Source organism: Coenobita brevimanus, chromosome 25, assembly GCF_032717465.1.
Source record: "Coenobita brevimanus isolate Jiangsu-jjx chromosome 25, ASM3271746v2, whole genome shotgun sequence".
NCBI lineage: Eukaryota > Metazoa > Arthropoda > Malacostraca > Decapoda > Coenobitidae > Coenobita > Coenobita brevimanus.
This window is the reverse complement of record NC_136978.1, coordinates 16233375-16245867: the sequence shown is the minus strand read 5'-3', so window position 1 is coordinate 16245867 and position 12493 is coordinate 16233375.

Here is a 12493-nt window from a genome sequence, read left to right as displayed (position 1 = left end):
GGCTCTCACCTCTGAACATCAGCATAGAAAGGATTTGGTCGTTCTCCTCCATTAAACAAAAATGACAACAGTTCTGTCCATGGTAGAGACGGGAGAGTGGGCTGGGGCGAGGCAGGAGTGGAGGTGTGTGTGGTAATTTTGAGTAACTATAGTCAGTTTGTTTTCATTTGACTGTACTGTACTGGTGTTACTCTTACTTGGCCTAGAATTACCATCTCTCCATCCTCAGTACTGAGTTATAGCAAGGCTTGAACACTTGAATATGATGCTAGTAACGAATAAGTGTTATGAAGAGGATGTAGAGCCGTAGCATTATCTTTTTCTGCCACTGAGCTACGTGAAATAAGCTGCAAGAGAACGAAAATCTGGCCCAGTTTAAGGAATAAAATGGGTATAGTTCATTTCCACTACTTGGAGTATGCCGGGGTCGGGAAGAAACTGAAGATAGTCTGGCAGTTGAGTAATGACAGTCTGTTTGTTTTCATCTGATGGAACTAGGCCATTCCTACCACTTGAGTAATGCATTGTGGTTGCAGGAAATTTGATGATCCATGGTTACGAGGTTAGAATGAGTGTTCATGGTTACTATACAGTTTGTAATCTAACTTAGCTTAATATTCCCATCGTTCCATCTTGAATGCTGAGTTGTAAGAATAAAATGACACTAAATTGCGATGCTAATCACAAAGTAGTGCCATGGAAAGTATGTAGAGCGGTAGCATTGTCTGTCACAGATCTAGGTAAAATAAACTGCAAAAGGACGAAAATCTGGGCCACGTTACAGTAACAACAGCATAGTCAAATCAGCTCTCCAGTCTGACTATACCTGGCCATCACCTGAGTTGAAAGATTTACAGATTTTGTCATATTAGATTAATACACCATAAGAATTCAGATGTGTGCCACATTGTTTCTTAAAGGAGTGGCACAGTACAATTTGAGAAACAGTTTTTGAAACAGGTATTAGACAGTTTTTCAAAGCTAGTAGTTCCGTGTTTGAGATAGAAAACATCACAAGACTTTTTAATTTTGTTTAACTGCCTGCCGTATCTATGTACTCCACGGCAGATATAAGAAGTATCTGACAGAGAGGGTCTGATAATTTTCGAAATTATACGTTCAGCTCGTGATATTTAATAAGGGATATGATGGTCCTGCAAAACGAAATTAGGATCTCACTCTTCGTTAAGAGCCATTTGCCATTAAAACATATTCATTAAAATTAAATGGCAGGAAATGTCGCTACAGATCAACGTATGACACCCTCACGTGGGCGGAACAGCACACGCGTCCCAATTTCTGTCGTCCGTGTCTCGCTTTGTTTCAAACACGGAATGCACAAATATTTTTCTTTGTTTCAGCTATTGAACAATTGGCAAAGCGAGTATCCGAACAGCCAAATATTCCAAAATAACCACTAAGACATCGCTCATCTCGGAAGGATTGGCATGTCTGATTGCGAGGTGTATCTGTTAATATATTCGTAATGGTATTTGTAACTTGTCCTTATGGTCCTTATAGCTGAGAACATCATAGTTTTTAAAACTGTACCATCACAGTGTAATGTTTAGTTTTTCATTCTTCGTGTCCTACTGTATGACGTTTACAGTGCTATCATTACAGTGAGGACGCGGAGGTTTGGACACCTCCCATGAGAATCTGTTTAAAAGCATTTGTAAGGACAGGGAATGATGAGACTATTCCATTTTATTTATTTACGCAATTAGCAACGAGGTAGAATGGTCGGATTTCTTGCATTTTCTGTCATGTACGTGTATATCAAGAATTACGTCAACATTGGGGGGATTCTCTTCACCTTCGTGTCCTGAGATTAAATAAAATGTCTGTTAGAGGAATGGGATATACTTTTTGCAGACTGTACCCCACCACGTTCCTAAGACCATTAAACAAGACACAATACCATCACCCCAACACCACCATACAAGACACAATACCACAACCCCAACACCACCTTACCAGTGACAATCCCACCACCGTAGACTTTGGTGCATTAATCATTTCACTCTGATGGCATCTTTCTTTTTGCATACAACCTTAACAGAAAACGATTTTATCTGGTTAAGGAAAGTTCCCTCACACTGAAGGAGGTAATAGAGACTGTTTACAATCTTTTTTCTTCAACAAGTCTTTCCGGAATTTAATTAATCCATCTGGAGACGCCAAAGAAACAGTACAAAAAATCTAAACGGACGAGCTAAAGACCGGGCCAACCAGGTCCGGACCGCATGAGACCTGCACACGGAAAGTAATAGCCAGAATTTTCTCTCCATACAAACCAAGTACGATTCAGGAAGGTAATGAGAAAAGTGCGAGTGAAAGTTGGTGTTGGCTGTGTCGAGGGTTTGCATCTAAATTTTGCGAACCTGTGCTTGTACTGTATATCAAAGGACGTAGTACGAACACTCATTTTGAATTTTCGTCATGGCTGGATTCGAGCCCAAATTCATGGCACTGCAAATCGGGAGATGAACGTGATACGCACTAAACCATCGTAACTCCAGGGCCTTCACGCAGCAGATGACGCAGTAGAGAAGTGAAGGAGTAATGTGCTTAGAACAGTACTGTAAACGGTTGTGACATCAACGATAGCTCTTGATATACTACTTATATGAGCTTTTTACTGCTGGGTGGGAAGCGTCTACCAGTCTTCCTGATATGAGTTCAGTTTCAGGACTGGACATTTAACACAGTACAGTGTCCTTTCATGTGCTTTCATGTACTTTCCTACCTCTTCAAGGTGCAGTTTCTTCAGTGTCATATACAGACTCTCACACTTATATCTCATTCTGAAACATAACTTCTACAACTAATGAACAAACAAACCATTCCAAGACGTTTTCCACATGCACTTTCTGCCCTGCACTTCAAGAGTCTATCACACCTATAGGTATACACGTACGTGAAGCACTGGTTAGGGACGGGTTTTTTCTACAGGCGAAGTATTGTTCCTCGCCCCTACGGATGAAGTGGCCTTCTGGACTCGTAAAATGCGGCTTGAACGTATATGGTACAGCTGTTCTTCCATGTCAGGCGTTTCAGGCTGCTACCGTACATACATACATATCCACATACATACACACATACATATAAACATACAAATTTTATATGCTCGGGAAGTGCCACATTGCAGGAATACTGATGGTCACGTGTTGGCATGGACGAGGCACACCCACACAAACACCCACACAGGTAAAATATCAGGGCCGCCACGTGCAATATGTCAACTAGAAAGTCATTATTTTTTGTCAGAAACATTTAGCCTGATTAAAAAAGGGAGATATGGCCGACAGATACATCGCGCTGCAGTATAGGCCGCAGGTCAAATCGTGGGAGATAAAACTGTATTTTTACACTGAGGTGGTTTGGCCATGTGGAGAGAATGGAGGGTGAAAGATTGACGAAGAGAGTGTATGTGAGTGAGGTGGAGGGGGGAAGAGGGAGGGGGAGGCCGAAGATGAGATGGAGGGATGGGGTGGAGAGGTATATGAGAGAGGGGGGTGTGAGTTGGGAGCAGGGCAGTGAAATGGCGGGGGATAGAGCGACTTGGAGGCGATTTGTTTGTGGCCACCCCAAACGGGATTGAAGCGTCTGGCAATAGATAGATAGATCGATTTTTAATATGCAGTTTAGTCGATACGTTACACTCCCATTGTCTCAGCTGGCGAAGTCTTGTGTTTTGCGGGGACGGCTCAGTCAACCTTACCAATGTCTGCCCTGCATATCTACTTCCCATAACCCTTTCCATGTTTTATAAGGAATCCTTTCTTACCTCTCTTGAGTGCTTGGTTGATTACAGATCGGCTATCTTAGCTTTGCGGAAATTTTCGTAATTTTGCGGCTCTGCATCCTTTCCATGATACTTTTTCACGACTAACACTGTTTTCTACACCTCTTGCTACAGCCCAATATTCAAGATGGAGAGATGACAATTTAAGGCTAAGTTCCGGCTGACAGAGTAGCCTACAGTCTAGCAGTTTTATCAGCCAGCCAAAATTTCTGTGCTCCTTACACCAGCAGACTGAGCCGTCCCCCACAACGCCAAAGATATCCCTGACCTACACCCTTATTTACAATGTTTCTCGACCCTAAACTGATTATAAATTTGCTTCTTCTTTTTTTTTTTTTTTTTCAATCCCACAGTTACCAAAGTTTCAATGACAGACGAGTGAAAAAAAAAAAAGTTAAAAAAGACAAATTTATTCCATGCAATGATTCCTTCTTCGTTGTCTGGCCATGTGGGGAGAGAGAATGGAGAATGAGAGACTGACTAAGAGCATGAATGTAAGGTTGAAGGGGAGAGGGGAGATCAAGGGTGACACGGAGGAACAAGGTGGATTGAGTTGCAGAGAGAGTAGCCTGATTGCGGAGGACAAGGTGATATGGAGGTCTGAGAGAGAGAGAGAGAGAGAGAGAGAGAGAGATGAAGCTTGTTTTTATTGTATGAATGGATGGTTACGTTACAGGGCGTATAGCGTACTGAAAGTGGTGGAAATTTTGGTAGGAAAGGAGCAGTGAGGGAGAGTGAATGAGTGGGAATGAAAGAGCATGGAAGTGAAACTGAATCTGTTAGAGAGAGAGAGAGAGAGAGAGAGACCATGTTAATCAGTGAACCGCCATCGTTCGTACGGAATACATGCTAGGGCTGTCCCACTCTGAGCTAATGGAATTGTATTATCATTATTATTATTATTATTATTATTATTATTATTATTATTATTATTATTATTATTATCATTATTTTTATTATTATTATTATTTTTTTTTTGAGACTTGCGGAAGAGTAGCAAAGTTTGTTCTACGGAAAGTCACACTCCTCCTTGCCCCATCTTGAGAGAAAATTCATAATTCACGTCCGTTCAGCCAGCAGACTACTACCCCAACCACCTGACCACCCCCTCGCACTGGCCTCTTCCACCCGGGACCCCACTTAGGAAATTAGGGTATGTTTTTTGCAGGTAGAACAAGGCACATGGAAGATTCACTATTCTCCTCTCATTGTTCTTCCTGCGAGACAAAATAGCAAACACACACACACACACACACACACACACACACACACACACACACACACACACACACACACACACACACACACACACACACACACACACACACACACACACACACACACACACACACACACACACACACACACACACAAAGCAGTTCTTCTCTTTTCTCTCGTAACTAAGACTTTTTTTTTTTCGTAAGAGCAAGAAGCATGGGAAGATCCTTTAGCCTACTCTTATCCTTCCTGCGAAAATAAATCCGGGTCAAGATTAGGAATTGATCGTAATGGCCGTATACTTAAACAAAACAAAGGAACCTCCCTAGCACCTCTTCCTTATCGATTTATTTTCCGAACAACCCATTATGTCTTCAATTTTTGCTTGTTTTATCTTCTTCGCGTCGACGTAGATTGCGTGAATAATGCAAGAATATAGTAACAGAGCAGAATCGGAAATAAATCGGTAAAGGAGAGGTGTTTAGTAAGCTTCCTAACCCCATTATCTTCGTCGTCGTGGAGGCTTCGTAACAGCTCATGCTTAGTGGTTTATTTTGCACGCTACAACCACTTATTCTATTTTATGTTATCTCCGTCTTTCATTTATTTACAGAGACTGAATAAATACCATACCAGAGATTATTAACTTGCCAAATGCAGAATAAATCGGTAATGAGCAGATGTTAGGGACCCATCCTTAACCAACGAGATAGCAACCCTGAGACTGTTCATGAATGCGGGCATGGGCAAGGATCCTTCTGAGGCGGGATTCTAAAGCTTATTTATAATTTATTCTCTTTTGTAACTTAGATTTTGCAGGAAGAACTAAATATACGGGAAGATTACGCGTTCTACTTTCCTCGTTCATCCTACAGAAGACAGATATAGCCTAAAAACATTCCTCTGGCAACTTAAGATTTTTTTTCTTTTTATCCTGCGATTGACGAAGCGAGAGTGAGTGTTATGTTCTCAGCGGCTTGTGTGTGTGTGTGTGTGTGTGTGTGTGTGTGTGTGTGTGTGTGTGTGTGTGTGTGTGTGTGTGTGTGTGTGTGTGTGTGTGTGTGAACTAAATAACCCAAACAGCTTTAATCCAGTTTTACTCAAACATGGTGGAGGTGTTGAGAATGGCCCCTAAGGAAACCTATTGATTTCCAGAGCAATAGGTCGAAAGGTCAGAATCACAGAGAGAGGTCAAACGTGGACCCAACAATATTAATTTCCACAGTTTTTATCCAATTTTGACCAAACTTGAGACAGACGCAGAAGGTAAGGCAAGAATTAAGTAATTTAGCAATGAGAATTATCAGTCAGAGGTCAAGGTTACAGGACAGGATCAAAGTTTGACCCGAATGTATGAGTGTCAAAATATCTGAAGGAGTTTGATCCGACCTTAACCAAACTTGGTGCAAGAGTTGAGAGTCTTCAGAGAAATAAATTTAATGTTTTTTAGAACAATAGGTCAAAGGTTAAGTCACAGGGCAAGGTCATTCTGAATTTTTTTTCCTGTTTAAACCAAGCTTTGTGGAACGGTTGGGGATAAAGCAAGAATAAAAGATTTGATATTACACTAGTGGAAAGGTCATTGTCACAGGGAATGATCAAAATCTTGGTTACCCAGCAAGGTCAAATCAAACCATTTTGACCTAATTTGAACCAAACAAGGGGGAAGGGTTACGGGTCCGGCAAGAACAAAGGGATTCAAATTTGAGAACTACCAGTTAAAAGGCTAAGTCAGGAAACAAAGTGTATATATATGTAAGCTGAATAACTAAAACAGTTTTCATCAGATTTAGATCAAACTTGGTGGATGAGTTGAGGATCACCCTTTGCTTCTGAGAACAATAGGTCAAAGGTCAATGTCACATGGCAAGGTCAAGCTAAATAGTTTTTATCCGCTGTTGACTAAACTTTGTGGAAGGGTTTAGGTTAAAACAAGGATAAAGCGTTTTGATTTGGTCAGAAGTCAGAGTCACAGGGAAAAATCAGAGATCAAGGTCATTGGGCAAAGTCAGCCAAAACAGTTTTCATCTTACCTGAACCAAAGTAGAAGGGCTAAGGTGTAGGTATGAATGAAGTATTTCAATTTTGAGAGTAACCTGCCGAAGGTTAAGCTCACAGGATAGTTATACTGTATATACAGCCCTTAAATCAACTGATGGTCGTGGGTGATGCATTCTGGGTTTTCCTTTTATTTTATTTCGTTTTTACTTATTAATTTATTTATTTGTTTATTATGTAGGTGGGGCAGGAGAGGTGAGACGACTCAGCACTTTCCTTCCTTTGGCCTTGCGAAAAGAATCATGGTTAGGACAGGCAATTGATCGTAAAATGTGCTTGAAAATCTCTCCCCTGTTCCACACCTCCATCACCTGATTTGCCAGTAAACTTACAATTGGCCACTTGCGAAATTTGGGCCACAAGAAAGTTGAAAATATCTACAGTGATCATTTTTGTAGTATTAACACAAATTGAGTTAAAAAAAAAAAAAAAAAAAGGCATGTGAAAATACCGTTGTCATAACAACCAGTACTTGCTGAACAATGTTATGCTTCGATTTTGCCGGTAATAAGGGCAGTGCAATACTGAAGACCGTCCTTGGTAGTGTTTGAGAAATTACTTGTTATTTTGCATGTTTATGGTAAAATTGAAGCATATCATTTTTCAGCAAATAACTGAGATCATGGCAGAATTATTTTTTACACAATTTTTGTCTATTTTAAATGCAGTTTTTACCGATACTACGTGAATTATCAATGTAGATACTTCCAACTTCCTTCTGACCCCAAACTCGCAAGTGTCCAATAACCTATTCAATCCGGTGACATAGTTTCTATTTTATTCTTGCTTCGCTAGACGATTTTCTTCAATGAGGAGAGACTTCAAGCTGGCGACATTAGATACAGCCTTCCTTAACCCCCTTCTGCATGAGAGGTCTTCCGTTGACCAAAAAATAAGTCTGGTGTCAACAGTAATTAAACAGACAATTCGTCATGGGACTGGAGGGGTTAATTTTCCAGTTGTGGCTATGTTTTTACCGGCAGGACATGTTTGTGTGTCCCTCTTGTGGGCGGGATCAGTTACCTGGCTCGGGTCATGAGGTGTGTGACGCCCCAGGACCCACTTGCTGTCTCTGCTTCTGGCACCAACCCACGTGCGAGCACCAGTATGGCACGTTTATTTTATTTCATCTTATTGTTTAGTTTACACCCGTGCTTGTGAAGCAAGACTTCGTATTATATATTAGCGACATACGTGTGTGTTTGCATCTTTCTGTCTGTGTGAACAAAGTAACCAAACAGTTTTTATCCAATTTTAATCAGACTTGGTGGAGGGGCTGACTGTCAGCCAAAGGGTTAACCGATTGTTTTGAGAACAGTAGGTCAGGGTAACAGGGTTGGATTCAAGTTTAACTTAGCAAGGCCACTTAGAATGTTTTTATCCAATTTAAACCAAACTTACGGGAAGGAATTAAAATACGGCAAGAACGAGGGGATACAGTTCGGAGAACAGTCAGTTAAAGGATAGCGTCACATGGGTTAGTGTCAATAAAATCACTAAATGGGTTTTCATTTGAGCTGAACCAAACTTGGTGAAAGGGTTGGGGATAACCGAAGGCGCTGAGATTTTTTTTTTTTTTTTTTTTCTGAGATGTAGGTTACCTAGCAAGATCAACTTAAACAGTTCTTATTCGATCTATAACAAACTTACGGAAGACTTCAAGGTAAAGTAAGAACAAAGATGTGAAGTATTGAGAACAGTCAGTCGAAGGCCAAGGACACAGACAAAGGTCTACGGTCAAAGTCATAGAGCAAGACCAGCTCGAATAATATTGATCTGAGATGGACCAGTCTTGGTGGAAGAGTTAAGGGTCAGACATGTATGAAGTAATTCAGTTTCAAAAGGAACTGGTCGAAGGTGAAGGTAACAGAGCAACAGCAAATGTTCGGCCACTACAGTAGACCAATAAGTGGGCGAGGATGTTGCACTTCGCAGTCGTCGTCCTCGGTTTTATTTATAAATCCCTAACCCATTTCAATCCTCAGTGGATGGTCGGGTGTTGGTCAGACTGGAGGGTCGATTTGACTAATAACAAAGGAAACTCATTCCTGTCCCATAACTAAGGCTTATCGAATTTCATACGAGCACGACTTAGTAAGTTGTGATAGTGACCCAGTTCTGTCAGATGAAACAACCGACAAAAACTTCAGAGTCGCAAGCCAAGGTTTAGGTGAGCATCAGGAATAAAAGTCTGTGACCTCGACGTCAATCACACAAATGATATTCCTCAACTTAGAAAACGCATTCACCCCACGTCGCTCAAACCACCAGGAATGTGCTTTGTTTTTTACCCGTTAAGTCAGCACATTCTGAGGCTTTGGGCAGTATTCTCGTGACCTTGCGATGCTTTCTTGTACATCTTACTTACCGATGCATATTGTATAATACATCTGATTAGCCTACTCCTTTGTAATATTTTGTCTGTAATATGAACGTAGTTTTCGTGAAGAAGTTAGAAGGCAATATAACTCATATGCAGAAAGTAAATGATAAGGAAGTAGTGCCACAAAGCCCGCTAATCTAACAAGAGTACGGTCACCTGCCTCCTGGTACAGTGTCAACCAGTTCCAATGACTGTTACGACCGTCGCATCAAGTCACCACAAGGACACTGATAAGAGGCTGCTAACTTATGGCTGGCACTAACTCTGGCCAGACACCCAACCAAACATCAACGACATACAAGATAGAGCAGCAGTGGCTTCTTCCTGTATTTATTGAGAAGGATGTTAGCTGTTTCGTTACCCCAATTAACCCCTTCAGTCCGGTGACGTTATTTGTATTTAACCAGACAATTTTACTTGGCTCAGGACATTTTCAACAGGAGGGGTTAGAACTCACCGCCAGTGGGTGTCTCATTGGTTGTTAAATCGTCTGTGGTAGTCTGAGTAAATTAAAAAATATATATATTCTCGAAACGAAGGCATTAAGTTTTCACAGCACGAAAGTAGTGTACAAACTTAGGTCAGTATTCTTTAACACTCTTTAAGTTGTGCATATCATTGCTTGTATATACGTTCGTTTTCACTCATACACCAACCAAAACACAGTGAAGGTTAGTGAAAAACACACACACACACACACACACACACACACACACACACACACACACACACACGAAAAACTAAAATTATTTATGATAAGAGTTAACTTTGTGGTGGCTATGATATCGTGTATATTTTAAAACCCATTATACATACGATCCCGGGAGAAGCATTTTTGACAGATCTTAACCATTTTACAAGAAACAAAAACGTCTCAAATAAGTTTGTCACACCTCGCCATGTTTTTCGTACATCTTCACTTTGATAGTTACTTAAATTTGACTGTGAAGTATTCTAGCCATATGAGTGGACACAAATAACCATACAAGTACTTTTATTCACAACTTGAGCTCAACAGCATCTATATACGACCCCAGTTCCACGACCAATAATTCTTGCTGTGATCACTGGTTGTCTAGGGCGTGGTAAGACCCTCATGGTGCGTGGAATTATACGGCCTCTTGAAGCCCACGTTGACTCCCTGAAGCCCCTGTCGCATCTCACACTGCCGCTCCATAAAATTGCAGTGCTACGACAGTTTGTTGGCGATATCTTGTGTTTAATCCTCTCGGGCTTCTAAGATTCGTCTCTCAATTGGCTAAAATCATCCGACATAAGAAGTAAAATACAGTATTATTGTCTCGGCTGTAGTTAATGGTGTCAGTACAGTGTTCTCTCTCTCACTCTCTCTCTCTCTCTCTCTCTCTCTCTATGTATGTATGTATGTATGTATATATATATATATATATATATATATATATATATGGCTCCTAAACTCACTCACAACTGAACAAATTTGCCTGAAGTTTAATGGAATAGGATACCAGAGCCGCTACGAGCATGTATATGTTAACTCCGTAGACTTGATCTCTGCATTTTCAGCAAGACGTAATCGGTCCGTGGTAAGGGTAGGCAAGGAAAAAAATTTAGTCGTATTTTATACTTGGCACGGGAGAATTTGTAGTATTTCTTGCCAACCGATTTAGTTCTTATATCACACCTAAATATCCCCCAGAATGTTATATTTATTTGATATCATTACAGTTGGCATCAATAGTATACAAGAGGGTAGTAAGGTGTATTATCCAAAATAAATCGCTAAGGAAGAGAGTTGCGATGTGTTCGAAATCATCAAAAAATATGAGTAGTAAGTGTATTGTCATTTTGCTTTCCTCATGGTGTGGTCAATTTCCCTCTTCAGGCCAGGTGCCACAGCCGCGATCATCTCATTTTGGGGGTCAGAAACGTCCCTAGAGTCCACCAAGAGTTCATCAACACAAGAAGGGAAGAGAGGCCAAAATGGAGGTGGCAGGTGGTGTGAGTTAAAAAATAAAAAAAAAGGGGGGGGGGCCTAAGCCTTTTGTAATATTTCTAGGTTGTGCCTTTTTCTTCACTCTTACAGCGGCCAAACACTTCATAGGCAAACTAGAGTGAACATGTAGGTGAAAAATACGTGAAAACGTTGATTTATGGTGCTACTGAATTGCCATGGGTGCTTAACACTCGTAAAGATTGATGAGGTTCTTTTATAAATAGGGCCTCATAGCGTAGGAGTAATGTCATTCGGCATCTGCTCGTATTTCCTGACCACTGTGGCCGCACTGACTAAGATCGCTACCACAACCACTGCAACAGGTCGGGGTGAGAGAATACAATAGAAAATATCATTAGTTCTGTGATGGTCTCTTAACTACAAACTTACAGAGGCGAGATGGCTTCGAGGTCTCTTGCTTAGAGGTGTTTTTCCAAACCGATGACATATTGCTATTCGTCTATCTAATCTATCTTTTGCCAGACGCCATAATCCCGTAAGGGGTGACCATTTGACTTTGAGTTATTTGTTTTACGGGGAGGGGCATTAACCCTCCATCAACCCACTTGTTGACACGTAGGGAGCACGTATGGTTTTGTTATATTCGTCATTCTGCAAATGTGTTTATCACATCCCTGTGGTGGTGGAGAGGAACACCTTCACGTGATGGCACCAACAGGATCACGTGGTGAAGCTGCCTGTTTATACAAACAGACTGTGGAAGGAGGTCAGGTTTGGCCTGCAGTCCACTGGGTTCACGTTCAAATGCGCCTGGGGTTGCAACAGCTAACTAGAAATACACAAAGTGCGTGTACCTCCGTCACTGCCGATAAAATTTATGATTTACTGCCATGATTCCTTTTAATTACCAGACGAATACTAGTTAAATTTACGGTCTTACTCTGCCTAGTTACAAATTTTCAGAAATCACATACCTTCACAAACGCCAAAAAAAAAAAAAAAAAAAAAAAATCCTACACCTGGATCCGGGATCCATCTCAAAATCCAATCAACTCTTCCTTGACCCACTGCCCACCAATCCACCAAATTTCTT